Here is a 14774-nt window from a genome sequence, read left to right as displayed (position 1 = left end):
GATGAGTTTTAGCAACAGTGGAGATGTTTGGAAGTGGGGCTGTGTACATATGGCATTGGTCACAAGACAGTTAAACAGTAAAACAAATATAAAAAAAGAAAACAAATCAACTAATATGCATTTTTATAACTTTATTGAGATGTTATGCTCTTGAAACAGTCTGATTAATTTGTGCTCCATCAGCTTTAAAAGAAGGTAAGTGAGATGTGTCCCATTAGAAAGAAAGAATAAAAATATTTCTATCTTCTATTGGATGATTTTCCCTATAAGATATGAATAAAGTTTTAGTAAAAGTAAAACAACTTCAAAATATAAAGTTTCATCTAAGCTAAATATCTCCCCTAAAAATGTTTGAGCCTATGCTGCCCCCAAATGCACACAGGAATGTCATTGCACCCATTAGGGGCACCTATGTATGAAAACTAAAAATTCTGAATGAACCCTCTACACACTGCTAAACACCCTTTCTAGCAAACGTTGCATAAAATAGGGATTTTTAGTTCACATAGATTGCAATACATGTTTAAGCTGGTCCACTGCATCACCATAACCACTCTCTGGCCAGTCTCTTCTCTACTCAAAGTGCAAAATACTTGCTTATAGAAAACGTCAGTTGATATTGTGCCAATATGGGGCAAATAGACACAAGATGTAGAAGAGCTATAGGTTGAAGTCTGGTCACTGACCTGCACTATGCATTATAAATTAAATATACCTGTGCTCAAATCCCAACAGTTATACATTTACATGCAGCTGGCAAAATAACTATTGAACACGTCACCATTTTTTTAGGTAAATGTATTTCTAAAGTTGCTATTGACATGAACTTTTCACCACATGTCGATAAAAACCCATGCAATCAATACATACAAAGAGACCAAAACAAATATGTTCAGGAGATAAGGTATGTGTAATAAAATGGAATAACACAGGGAAGAAGTATTGAACACATGGAGAAGGGGAGATGCACAAAGGCATGGAAAGTCAAGACACCAACTGACATCTTTCAGTAATTAGAAAGCAATCCTGTCCATTGTCAGTGCAAATGAATATCAGCTGGTTCAGTCTCAACTGATGGCCTATAAAAAGGTGTCTCATTACCAAGGTGTCACACAAGAAACATCTCATGATGAGTAAAATCAATGAGCTCTCTCAAGACCTTTGCAACTTTACGGTTGCAAAACATACTAATGGCAGTGGTTACAGAAGGATTTTTAAACTTCTGAATGTTTCTGTGAGCACTGTTGGGGCCATAATCCAGAAGTAGAACATCATTTCACCATAAACCAGCCACAACCAGGTGGTGCTCACAAGATTTCTGATAGAAGAGTGAAAAGTATTTTCAAAAAGGTTGTCCAAGAGCCAAAGACCACTTGTGGAGAGCTTCAGACAGAAAGAGACATTTAAAGTTTGCTGCACAACATTTAGACAAGCCTGTGAAATACTGGGAGAATATAGTCTGGTCAGATGAGACCAAAATTGAACTCTTTGGATGCCATAATACACACCATGTTTGGAGGTCAAATGGCACTGCACGTCACTCCAAAAACACTATACCAACAGTGAAATTTGGAGGCGGGAACATCATGGTGTGGGGCTGTTTTTCAGCATACGGTACTGGCAAACTTCGTGTCATTGAAGGAAGGATGAATGGAAAAATGTATCAAGACATTCCTGATAAGAATCTGCTGCCATCTACCAGGATCATGAAGATGAAACGAGGGTGGACATTTCAGCAAGACATTGTTCCCAAACACAAAGCCAAGGAAACTCTCATTTGGTTTCAAAGAAAGAAGATAAAGCTGCTAGAATGGCCCAGTCAATCACCTGACTTGAATCCAATAGAAAATCTATGGAAAGAACTAAAGACCAGATTTCCTAGAAGGGGCCCACGGAACCTTCAAGGTATGAAGACTGTGTGGAAGAGTGGGCCAAAATCACATCTGAGGAGTGCATGTGACTAGTTTCTTCATACAAGAGGTGTCTTGAAGCTGTCATTACAAAGTAAGGATTTTGAACAAAGTATTAAACTTCAGTTAATGTGTTCAATACTTTTTCCCTGTGTCATTTCATTTTATTACACATAACTTAATCTCTGAGAGAGAGAGATACACACACACACACACACACACACACATTAGGTGTCTAAGGAGCATGACTATATGTTACCAGTAAAAATACTAAATGAACCCTCTGCATGGTGCTATAGCCCCCTTCTAGTAATCTTTGCATGAACACAGCAATTTTTAGTTCACATGCATTGCAATACATGTTTAAGCTGGCCAACTGCGTCAAAGTAATCCCTCTCTGGCCAGCCCTACTCTACTCTAACACTAGTCTACTCTAACTCTAGTCTACTCAAACTAATTTTTTTTTTTTATATATATATGTATATGTATTTTATATATATATATTTGTTTATATTTGTATATGTTTTATAGTTTTTAATTTTATTACCATACTCCTAATCTTCTCTACCGTAGTTTACTCTAGTTTACATTAGTAGTAGTGGTAGTAGTAGTAGTTTACATTAGTGTACTCCAACTCTACTCCACCTCTTCTCTAATTCCTGCTACTCTTCTCCTACTCTACTCCTCTCCTGCTCCTTCTCTACTCCTCCTCCACTTTTTACATTTTTACTAGTTTACATTAGTAGTAGTAGTAGTTTACATTCGTGTACTCCAACTCTACTCCAATTCCTGCTACTCTTCTACTCTACTCCTCTCCTGCTCCTTCTCTACTCCTCCTCCACTTTACTCCTCCCATATCCTGCTTCTACTCTACTCCTCTTCCTATGCTACTCCTCTCCTTCTCCTCCTCTTTCTCTACTGTACTGTATCTCTAGCCTGCTGCTGTACTCAATACTTACCTCCTCATATTTGGTATATGATTTGTTGCATAGTGAATATGAAAAATCAGTTGTTAGAAATTGGATGGTCCAACCAAAATGATGCCTATGTGGGTTTGGGTGGTTTTGGTGGTGGACGCTTGCGTTTCCTGGGAAATCGGGTAAATTTTTGATTTTCCAGGCATTGAATAAAATGTGGTCTTAGGAGCTTTATATTGTACTTACATTCTGGATTACCTCCAGGAGTCAAAAGCTCAACCATATTTGCAGCTGAATACATGACACAACTGGGATCATTTGCTGCCTGCTGCTGCACTTTTAATAATATAATGTGTTTTAGTGGGTCTTTCAGAAGAACTCTATAGCATTCTTCAGTCTGTTTAAAGGCAGCTGATGTATAATCGATCACCAGTTGACTGTCGGCCATCACCACCCGTTTACCATTATAGGCCGTTACAAAAACATGTCCTGACAGTATGTGTAACTGAATGGTTGGTTTTAACACTGGTATTACAAGTGAGCCAACCATTCTTATGTGCATGTTCTGTGTGTGTTGAAATTGATTTTTCATTATTTTGACTACAGCATGGACAACAGCAGAGCTGACAGGCTGATCATTTTCAATGTTAGCCTTGTCCTGCATGCGGAGTCCCAATTGTGGGATCCAGGCTGCAGTAGGGTCAAGTTTTAAAACCTTCGCCTGTGGCTCGCTGTCTTCACATGGTGGCCTCTTTCTTTTCCTCTTTCCACGATCCTGCTGGCGTTCCAACGTAGGCGGGTCCTTTGTAGAGTGGCTTGTTGAAGCTGAAGAAGATAAATCATCTAACATATTATTATATGCCGTGCTACTTTGCTATATATTTATATACAGTATATATATGTGTTTTTGCGTTTTTTGCACACGTTTAAAAAATCATTTAGGGCCTAAAGATGACACAAAACTCCAAAACATTATATATATTTTCTGAAATCAGAGACCTTAGAGCAGGGGTCCTCAAACTTTTTAAACAGGTGGCCAGTTCACTGACCTTCACACTGTTGGGGGGTCGGACTATAGTTTGAAAAAATATGAACAAATTCCTTTGCACACCGCACATATCTTATTTGTAGTGCAAAAAACAGGAAAAAACAATACAATATTAAAAATGCACTGCACATGGTAACGCACTGGACACCGCAATGCACTGTAACTCACTGGACACCAAAATGCACTGTACACTGTAATTCACTAGACACCAAAATGCACTGCACACTGTAATGCACTGTACACTGTAATTCACTGTACACCACAATACACTGTACACTGTAACGCACTAGACACCAACATGCACTGTACACTGTAACGCACTGGACACCAACATGCACTGCACACTGTAACGCACTGGACACCAACATGCACTGTAATTCACTGGACACCAAAATGCACTGCACACTGTAATGCACTGTACACTGTAATTCACTGTACACCACAAAACACTGTACACTGTAACGCACTAGACACCAACATGCACTGCACACTGTAACGCACTGGACACCAACATGCACTGTACACTGTAACGCACTGGACACCAACATGCACTGTACACTGTAACCCACTTGACACCGCAATGCACTGTACACTGTAATGCACTGGACCTGGTGCATTGTATGCTCTCCTCCTCCTCTCCTGTTGCTCCTCTGGCTGCAGAGTAATCAGCCTTAAGTCAGGGGGTGATTCTTCACCAGGCTGCCGCATGCTTGGTCCTCACAGCCCAGAACCCAGCAAGCAGCCTAGCTATTTGCTGGCGCCATATTTTTTTTTTTTTTTTTTGGGTCATGTAGATTACTTTGGCGAGCTGTATCTGGCCCATAGGCCATAGTTTGAGGACCCATTGCCCTAGAGAATAAAATAGTGGTAGTTCCAGGTTTTTTTATGTCACACGATATTATCGCAAAGGTCTATGAAATGCAAAATTTCAGTAAAAAATACACTTAAGTTGATTTTAGGGCACAAAAAGCAAAAAATTATCTATTTTTTTTAGTAAAATATAAAAGACGAGGTTGCATCGAGTAAATAGATATCCAACATGTCGAACCTTAAATTTGCGCACACTTGTGTAATGGTAACAAACTTTAGTAACCCTATATTTTCTATAGGTGACACTTTTAAAGCCCCTTATAGGTCATCAGTTTAGCGTTACAGAGGATATCTCGTGCTAGAATTATTGCTCTCATTCTGGCGTGTGTTGTGATATGTAACGTGTATCGCAATCATCGTTTTCATGCGTAGACGCCCCTGCGCACGCTTTTATGTTTGTACGTGCGTACATATGTGGGGGTGGGGAGTCCTTGAAAAATTTGTTGGGGTTATATATTTGGATGTAACTTTTAATTTTTTAAAAACTAAACATTTTTTTTTTTTTACTTAACTTTTTTTTTCATCACACATGGGACAAAAAGTGATGATTTTTGGTGACAGATTCTCTTTTTTTAAAAACATACAGGGTCTAAAAGACCCTGCATGTCCCTCCTGTGCTCCACTAAATTTAATGCTGTGCATATCGCAACGCATTACATTTTATTCCAGCCTTGATGTCCGGTAATCTGCCGACGGGGACCCGGAAGTGACGTCAATCACTTCCATGTCAGGACAAGAAGGGGAAGGGAACAGATGTGTTCGCTCTCCTCCCTCTGCTATACACGTTGGCAGTCACTGAAATGGTCCTGAGCCCGCAGATGGGCAAGCGGAGCCGGGGCAGAGGCTGGCAACATAGTAGGCTGTGTGGAAGCAATCGGGCGGCAGCGTTGCCACCTGAATGCTTCCACCTGACAGGTGAGCCCTGCTGCTTGCCCGGAGCAGGGCTACAGGTAACAAAAAACTACCTGACCGGCGCCCGGAACTACATGTCCTCGGCGTCGGCCCATATGAATTGCACATCCCTGAGAGAGATATACAGTCATATATATAAAAGCAAAGTGAAAACCATAGATATATGTAAACCTTAACTTATAGCAGATATTCAAAGCCCAGTTCTATCCACATAAAAACACTTGTGATTGGTGCTGCTTCTCCTTTAAAATGCTCACTCATCATACTGTATGGACCCCTTAATAATAATCAGGTCTGAATGCATGTTGGATGTAATCTCCACACTCTCCTGCTGTTATACTCCACCTTGCTCTTCTCCAACCTTGGAAGGTAAAAATATCTGTACCGCCAGTTAGGCTCCTTTCCTTTAACCATCAGACTCCCAGAGTTGGTCACCAAACTGTCACTTCATAAAGCTCATGTGGTGACACAGACCAGAAAGAACCCTCATCATTTTCCATCTGTATTATTTTTAACACACATATAAAAACATAAGCATATGTATTGACATTGCCCTGTGCCTGATCCTGCACCTGGAATGACAAGCCTGCATAAGCTGTAAGGGAACCCCGCTGCTCCAGTACTCACCTGGAGCCAGAGTGTGTCACAACTTAAGCAGAGGTGAGGTCACCAACTGAAGTCACAACCAGGGGCGGACTGACCCTTTGGAAACTCGGGCACTGCCCGAGGGCCCGGGGTCAGTAGGGGGCCCCATGAGATGCCCCTGGTACCTTTTTCATAGACTTTTCTGAGTTTGGGCAAGGACACAGGGGCCCCATGATCTCCTATTGCCCGGGGGACCCATGAGTTGTCAGTCCGCCCCTGGTCACAACCTACACATTTTGCAACATCCGAACGTCATCAAGCAGAGGTATGGCTGCGACATCCTCCACTCGCTAAGAACTATTTTACAATGAACCATCTGCATGTAAGTTAGCCAGCTGGGCCATGATATATTATTATAAGCAATTATTTTTTACAAATATCATGTGGAAGAGCAGGATTACAATTAAGAACAAATAAGATCAACCAATTTGTACCCAGTAATAATAAAAATCCATAAACCTTTATCTAAGAAAATTGCCGTTTAGTGATGTTGTAATACATAACCATCATCATCAAAAATGCATATACAATCTAATGTCATCTAGTGGTCATTTATGAAAAATAGTAAAATGAAAAAAAAAATGAAAAAATGTGTGCTCCCCATTTATAAAATCGCTATCAACACCTATCTAGCTTAGTTTGAATGATAAAATCTCAGAAGTATGAAATATCTCCTCCTTGATACTGGAGATAAAACAATTGAGATCTTTTTCTATCTTCAAATCCTGTGGGCTCAGGGCTTCCAATTTGTTCTTTATTCTAGGAAACTATATTCTAAAGTTGAGTGATAATTCACAGACTTATAGGTAGAGCTGCCCAGAGGGTACATCTGAAAGCAGCGGCTGGGTTCATTTGCTAGTAGCACACTAAAAAAATTAGAGCTTTCAAAAATAGACGTGTTAATAGTTTATGTAATTTTCATTTTGCTCATAAAAATAAACAGCAGAGAATCCCAAATCAAATCAATATTTGGTGTGACCACCCTGTGCCTTCAAAACAGCATGAATTCTTTAAATCTTCTAGGTACACTTGCACACAGTTTTGAAGGCACTTGACAGGTAAGTTGTTCCTAAACATCTTGGAAATAACAACAGATCTTTAGATGTAGGCTGCCTCAAATCCTTCTTTCTCCTTATGTAATCACATACAGACTGGATGATGTTGAAATCAGGGCTCTGTGGGGGCCAAGCCATTATTTTCTGGACTCCTTTTTCTTGTGTACACTGAAGATAGTTCTTAATGACATTGACTGCATGTTTGAGGGTCGTTGTTCTGCTGCGGAATAAATTAGGGGCCAATCACACACCACAATGTTGGTATGGCATGATGGATAAGTATCTGCCTGTATTTCTCAGCTTTGAGAACATCATTGATCCTGACCAAATCTCCAACTCCAAATCTTCAGCTCCATTTGCAGAAATACAGCCCCAAACTTGCAAGGAACCTCCACCATGCTTCTGTTACCTGCAGACACTCATTATTGTACTGCTCCCAAGCCCTTTGCAAACAAACTGCCTTCTACTACAACCAAATAGTTCACATTTTGACTCATCGGCCCAGAACACCTGCTGCCATTTTTCTGCACCCCGGTTCCTATGTTTTCATGCATAAGATATGGAAACAAGGCCTAGGCGACTCAACTATGCATGAAAACTGGCGTGCAAAAAAATGACAGCAGATGCTGTGGTCCAATGAGTCAAAATATGAAATATTTGGCTGTAGCAAAAGGCAGGTAGTTTGCCAAAGGGCTGGAGTGCGGTACAATAATGAGTGTCTGCAGGCAATAATGAAGCATAGTGGAGATTCCATGCAAGTTTGGGGCTGCATTTCTGGAAGTGGAGTTGGAGATTTGCTCAAGATCAATGGTGTCCTCAATGCTGAGAGATACAGGCAGATAATTATCCATCATGCCATACCATCAGAAAGGCGTGTGATTGGCCCAAATGTATTCCTCAGCAGGAGAATGACCCCAAACATACAGCCAATGTCATTAAGAACTATCTCCAGTGTAAACAAGAACGAGAGTCTTGGTAGTGATGGTTTGGCCCCCATAGAGCCCTGATCTCAACATTATCATGTCTGTCTGTGACTACATGAAAAAACAGAAAGAGTTGCGGCAGCCTACAGCCATAGAAGATCTTTGGTTAGTTCTCCAAGATGTTTGGAACAACCTACCTGCCGGGTTCCTTCAGAAACTGTATGCAGGTGTACCTGGAAGAATTTATGCTGTTTTGAAGGCAGAGGGTGGTCACACCAAATATTGATTTGATTTGGATTCCTCTTCTGTTCAATTACTTTCCATTTTGTTCATTAATAAAAATAAATGATTAACACTTCTATTTCTGAAAGCATTCCTTATTGACAGCAATATATATATAAAATCTGTCTAAAGTTCCTCAAAGTATAGGTGGAAGAACTACTCACCCCCCTGCCTCTAGGTCAGGCTTTTCTCCACCTCCTACCCACTCCTAGCACAACCCCTTGTCTGAGCCGCCCCCTCCTTCTAGCATTGCTCTGCATCTGCCTGAGCTACATGCAAACAGCCTATAGAAGTAGATGCATGTCACAATCTGGATCATCTGCACGGCCCTGTGTGCACACAATCTGCATTTGGGGCTGCGCAGCGATCACATTTTGACATGTGGCTGTGTCATTGCAGCTGCTGCATCTGCATCCGCTTCTGTAGTTTGTTTCTGCATCCACCCTGAGCTGCATGCAGGCAAAGGCAGCCTGCACACAGGATGGGTGCCAATGCCCATCTGAATGAGGCTTTAATTGCGATATTTGGCATGGATGCGCTTCATATTGTTGCGCTCTACTACTCCGTGCCTGGTGGGTGACAGAGAAGTTGAGGGCTCATGCACATAGGCCCTCTGAGCCATATAGTGTAATACCAGGCATATCTTTGCCATAGGTCTTATATATAGTTGTCTGCCAACAGCCTGTAGAAATCAATACCAGAATGATATCCGCAGCAGCTGTATTCATATTTACACATCCCAGCAGTAATTCCATACAGGGACAAATACCTACAGGGATGCAGAGCATATGTCCCTATACACATCAATCACAAAACTGCAGTACCACGGGGGATGGGCATTAATAAATGGGAACTGCTGCTGTGTGTTGCACCTTGGCATTGATTTCTACTAGCTGAATGCAAGACCTGTTATTTGCTAGCACAGGAACATGCCCAGTTTTTATACAGTACAGCTCTCAGTTCCCATGTGCATGAGCCATTAGAGCACATCTTTGTATTAACGATAACCCCCACTGACTACGGGAATTATAGGTCCCTTCTAGCAACAATAGTTACCCCAGCAGCAAGAATATATACCCCAACAACAACAGTAGATGTATGAGCAACAATAGATAGCAACAATAGTTACCCCAGCAGCAAGAATATATACCCCAACAACAACAGTAGATGTATGAGCAACAATAGATAGCAACAATAGTTACCCCAGCAGCAAGAATATATACCCCAACAACAACAGTAGATGTATGAGCAACAATAGATAGCAACAATAGTTACCCCAGCAGCAAGAATATATACCCCAACAACAACAGTAGATGTATGAGCAACAATAGATAGCAATAATAGTTACCCCAGCAGCAAGAATATATACCCCAACAACAACAGTAGATGTATGACCAACAATAGATAGCAAGAATAGTTACCCCAGCAGCAAGAATATATACCCCAACAACAACAGTAGATGTATGAGCAACAATAGATAGCAAGAATAGTTACCCCAGCAGCAACACTAATTAGCCAAGCATCAAGAAAAGATAGCCCAGCATCAACAATAGATACCCCAGCAGCAATAATGTGCCTCTTAGCAGCAACAATAGATCCCCATACTGTTCCTCAGCAGCAACAATAGATCCACATTCTCTATGTAACATGAACAATTAGTTATGGGGAAACTGTGCACTCAGCGAGGAGGAGCGAGGACACTAGGAGTGAGCACAGGCAGCAAACCTACAGGCAGCAGAACTCTCTCAGTCCCTGCAGCCTGTTCCTGGCTCCCCTGTCAAGGCATATCCCCTACCCTATACAGGGAGAGGGCAGCTTCACATAGATCTCTGCTGGAGACGGTCAGAATTGCTGCAGCCGCCGGCCAGCACTATAGAGGCAGCGTTGGCAAATGCATCCGTCTGCTTACTCTGTGGCCGGCACAGCTGCAGAGAGCTGAGTAAGTCCCACTCGTTCCCCGCGTACATCAGTGGGGGTGTCAGACCCTAGTTCAGCCAGAAGGAAAGCCCTGTGTATATATATATATATCTAAAACATGGATATGTTTTCTGTTCAGCATTAGGGACTCAAGCCTCCACATCACAAGGCCCCAATGATGAAGAGAACTGAATGACATGTCACTTGGGACACTTCAATAACATTCTAGCAAAATGTAAACAACCCCGTCCACCAAAATGTGATCTAGTGAATGAATTCTACAAATTCTACATAATTAGGGGATTAAAAATGCATTGTATGACAAGTGTATTATAAGGAAAAATCTATTGTTGCTATTAGCAACCAGTCAGAATTCATTTCACAGCCTGGTGTAGCACTGACAGCTAGAGGCTGACTGGTTGCTAGGGGCAACAAGAGATTTCTGTCACAGCACACTTCTCCTACATCATCCCCAGACAGGGCTTTCAGTGATTGCTGCATAGGGATGATGGCAGGCTGTGCATAACACACAGCCCTGATACCCAAAGGGATGCTGGGACTTGTAGTCTGCACAGACTCCAGCCTCAGACTCATCACTACATCCTATATCATGGCATATGGGAGGGGCCTGGAAACCACAGGGCAGGCCTACCACACCAAACCCCACCCACAGGGAGAATAACTAGTCCTCTAGAGGAGGGGTAGGCCTTGTAGGTGGGGCTAGCACTGTAATTGGGATTACTGGTGGGCCATTCAGATTCCTAGGGACACTGCTGGGGACAGGCCCATCAAAACAGAGAAACGGTAACCATAGCAACGGTTTAAAAAATGTATTTAATAACACTCACTTATTGTCTCTGGGCGTTCAGACGTCATCTCCGGTCTTCTCTGAAACAAAATCACTGTAAAATCGCTGTGGATGTGACTAGAAATGGCCAGCCAATTTCCCTGCTTCCCTCCTCTCCAATCTCTCAAAGCAGAGTGAGCTGTTGGTGTCAGAAGTGACAGTTGGAGGTCACCTGACCCTGACCGACCAATCACTGGAGACTTTCTTCATTTTCTTGCACTCCGGCTAAACTGCACGATTTGTGGCTCACAATGACATTATATTCCTAATAAATTATATATTTTCCGAAAGCAGAGACTCTGGAGAACACATTGATGCTAGTTTCAAATTTTTATCTTACAGCATACTAGTACAGCGGTTTAATAAACCCCCTATTGTTAGTAAAAAAATGTATATAAGTTAGTTTTGATGTATACAAACACTACAAAAATTCTCATTGTTTGATGAAATATAAAAGATAAGGTTGAGCCAAGTACAAACCCAACATGTCAAGCCATAAAATTAAAATGGCAACAAACTTTGATACCCCAAATTATCCATAGGTGATGCTTTAAAGGGCTCTTTGCAGGTCATCAGTTTTGTCTTTTTAGATCTGTCTGACTTGGTGCTGTCCTTACAAATCATGGAGGTCATACAAAATACTAGATGTAGTAGTTTTTGTTGTGGGGTGTATTCATTTTTGCATCAACTAATTGGAGTAAAACTGAAGATTTTGTAATCTACATTATACTATTAACCTTACTTTCATGTAATGAGCAAAACAAATGTTACATAAAACTCAGTTTTGCCAACATTTTGGAAATTGTTCTTGTGTTGAGATGTTGAATAAAATCTTACTTTTCAAAAGGGGTGTACTCATTTATGCTGAGCACTGTATATATTATTATTATTATTATTATTATACAGTATTTATAAAGCGCCAATAGTTCGCTCAGCGCTGTACATTACAAAGGGAGACAGAACATGTGACAGAACAATACCAATACAATGCAAAACATGAGGGGATCAAGGGCCCTGCTCTTTCGAGCTTACAATCTAGGAGGGAGGGGGTGGTGGCACAGGAGGAGATAGCTGTGGGGGATGGAGTGGTAGGAGGAGTGGAGGAGGTCAGCAAGTTAGCAGGGGGTGGGGTAGGCTTCCCTGAAGAGATGGGTTTTCAGGGTGCGCCTAAAGGAGAGGAGAGTAGGTGATAATCTGATGGGTTGGGGCAGGGAGTTCCAGAGGATGGGTGACACCCTGGAGAAGTCCTGGAGGCGGGCATGGGAGGAGGTGACCAGGGAACTAGAGAGAAGGAGGTCTTGTGAGGAGCGGAGTGTGCGTGCTGGGCGGTACTTGGATATTAGGTCAGAGATGTAGTACGGGGCAGTATGGTGGACAGCTTTGTACGTCAGCGTTAGGATTTTGAATTTGATCCGTTGCGCAATCGGAAGCCAGTGGAGGGATTGGCAGAGGGGGGTGGCGGAGACAGAGCGGTTGGAAAGGTGAATGAGTCTGGCAGCCGTGTTCAGGATGGACTGAAGAGGGGATAGCCAGCGGCGAGGCAGGCCAGTGAGGAGGGAGTTGCAGTAGTCGAGTCGTGATATGATGAGGGAGTGGATGAGCTGTTTAGTGGTTTCTGGGGTTAGGAACGTGCGGATTTTGGCGATGTTGCGGAGGTGGAGTCTGCACGAGTTTGTTAAAGATTGGACTTGGGGCTGGAAGGATAGGTTGGAGTCCAGAATGACACCCAGTACTCTGGCCTGCAGGGCGGGTTTGATGGTAGCGTTGTTGGATGTGACGGAGAAATCAATGGGGGGTGGTGTCCGGGCTGGGGGGAAGACAAGAAACTCGCTTTTGGAGAGGTTCAATTTAAGGAAGTGGAGCGACATCCAGTCTGATATGTCGCTCAGTAGGTGTGTGATTCGGGCTGAGACCAAGGGGGTGAGGTGGGGGGTTGAGAGATAGATTTGTGTGTCGTCGGCATAGAGGTGGTAGTTGAAGCCGTGAGAGTGTATGAGTTGGCCAAGGGAGGAGGTATAGATGGAGAAGAGAAGGGGCCCGAGGACAGAGCCTTGAGGGACCCCAACAGAGAGGGGGAGTGAGGGGGAGGTGGTAGCATTATAGGTAACGCTGAAGGAGCGTTGTGACAGGTAGGATGGGAGCCAGGAGAGAGCAGAATCTCTGAGGCCGAGGGAGTGTAGTTTTTTGAGGAGGAGGGGGTGGTCGACTGTGTCGAAGGCCGCAGAGAGGTCAAGGAGTAGGAGCACTGAATAGTGGCCATTAGCTTTGGCGGTTAGCAGGTCGTTGGAGAGTTTGAGTAAGGCAGTTTCGGTGGAGTGTAGGGGACGGAAGCCGGACTGTAGGGGATCGAGGAGGTTGTTGTCGTTGAGGTGAGAGCATAGGCGGGTGTAGACTAGGCGCTCGAGGAGTTTAGATGTAAATGGGAGCAGGGAGATGGGTCTGAGGTTGTTCGGGTCATTGGGGTCCAGGGAGGGCTTTTTAAGTATGGGGGTGATGTGTGCATGTTTCAGAGGGGAGGGGAAAGTGCCTGAGGAGAGGGAGAGATTGAAGATGTGGGTGAGGGAGCGTAGGATGGAGGAGGAGGAAGGTCGTAGGAGTTGTGAGGGGATAGGGTCGAGGGGGCAGGTGGTGAGGCGGGCATCAGAGAGGATCTTGGAGACTTCCTCGATGGTAGTAAGGTCAAAGGTGTGGAGTGTTGGGGGAGCTTCAGTATGAGGAATGTAGGGTGGGGTGGAAGAGGAGGTCAGAGCAGTGGTGGGGCTGTGGGAGAGGGGTGATGAGGGGGTAGCTATGTGAGGGTGAAGGGGGTTGGAGAGAGTTTGAGCAGCGACGAAGTCCCTGCGGGTTATGTCGAGGGGGAGGGGGGATAAGGGGGTAGCTGTGTGAGAGGGGACGGGTTGAGAGGGTGTGTGAGTTGCGGCAATGTCCTTGCGAATTGTGTCAATTTTGTTTTTGAAGTGATTGGCAATCTCAAGGGCAGTGAGTGAGGTGCTGGGTGGAGGTGGGGGTGGAGAGAGTAGAGAGTTGAAGGCAGAGAAGAGTCGGCGAGGATTGGAGGAGCGGTCCTTGATGAGGGTCAAGAAATAGGCCTGTTTGGCAGCATGGAGGGAGGAGGTGTAGGTGCGGAAGGCAGATTTGTAGCAGGTGAAGGCTTGTTTGGATTTGGATTTATATATGGAATGCCTTTAAATTATCAGTAGCACATAATGGTGTGATTTTATATAAAGTTTTATTACAGCCCAGTAAACATCAAATAGGAAAGTCCAACAGTTACTTATGGTGTCATTGAGTAAAAATGACAATTTTCAGTTACGGAAGGTGTTGTGCACTCTTTACTCAGTATGGTCTATAACTGAAAACAACCCTCAACAAAGAGCAGAGCCCATAACCCCAATTACCATGGCACTTCGTTGCCATTTTGGTTTGAAGGTCACGCTGCTGACAATAA

The sequence above is a fragment of the Staurois parvus genome, unplaced genomic scaffold, assembly GCF_062004578.1.
Source record: "Staurois parvus isolate SC_StPar_1 unplaced genomic scaffold, SC_StPar_1.0 ptg001488l, whole genome shotgun sequence".
Classification (NCBI taxonomy): Eukaryota; Metazoa; Chordata; class Amphibia; order Anura; family Ranidae; genus Staurois; species Staurois parvus.
This window is presented reverse-complemented; position numbering follows the sequence as displayed.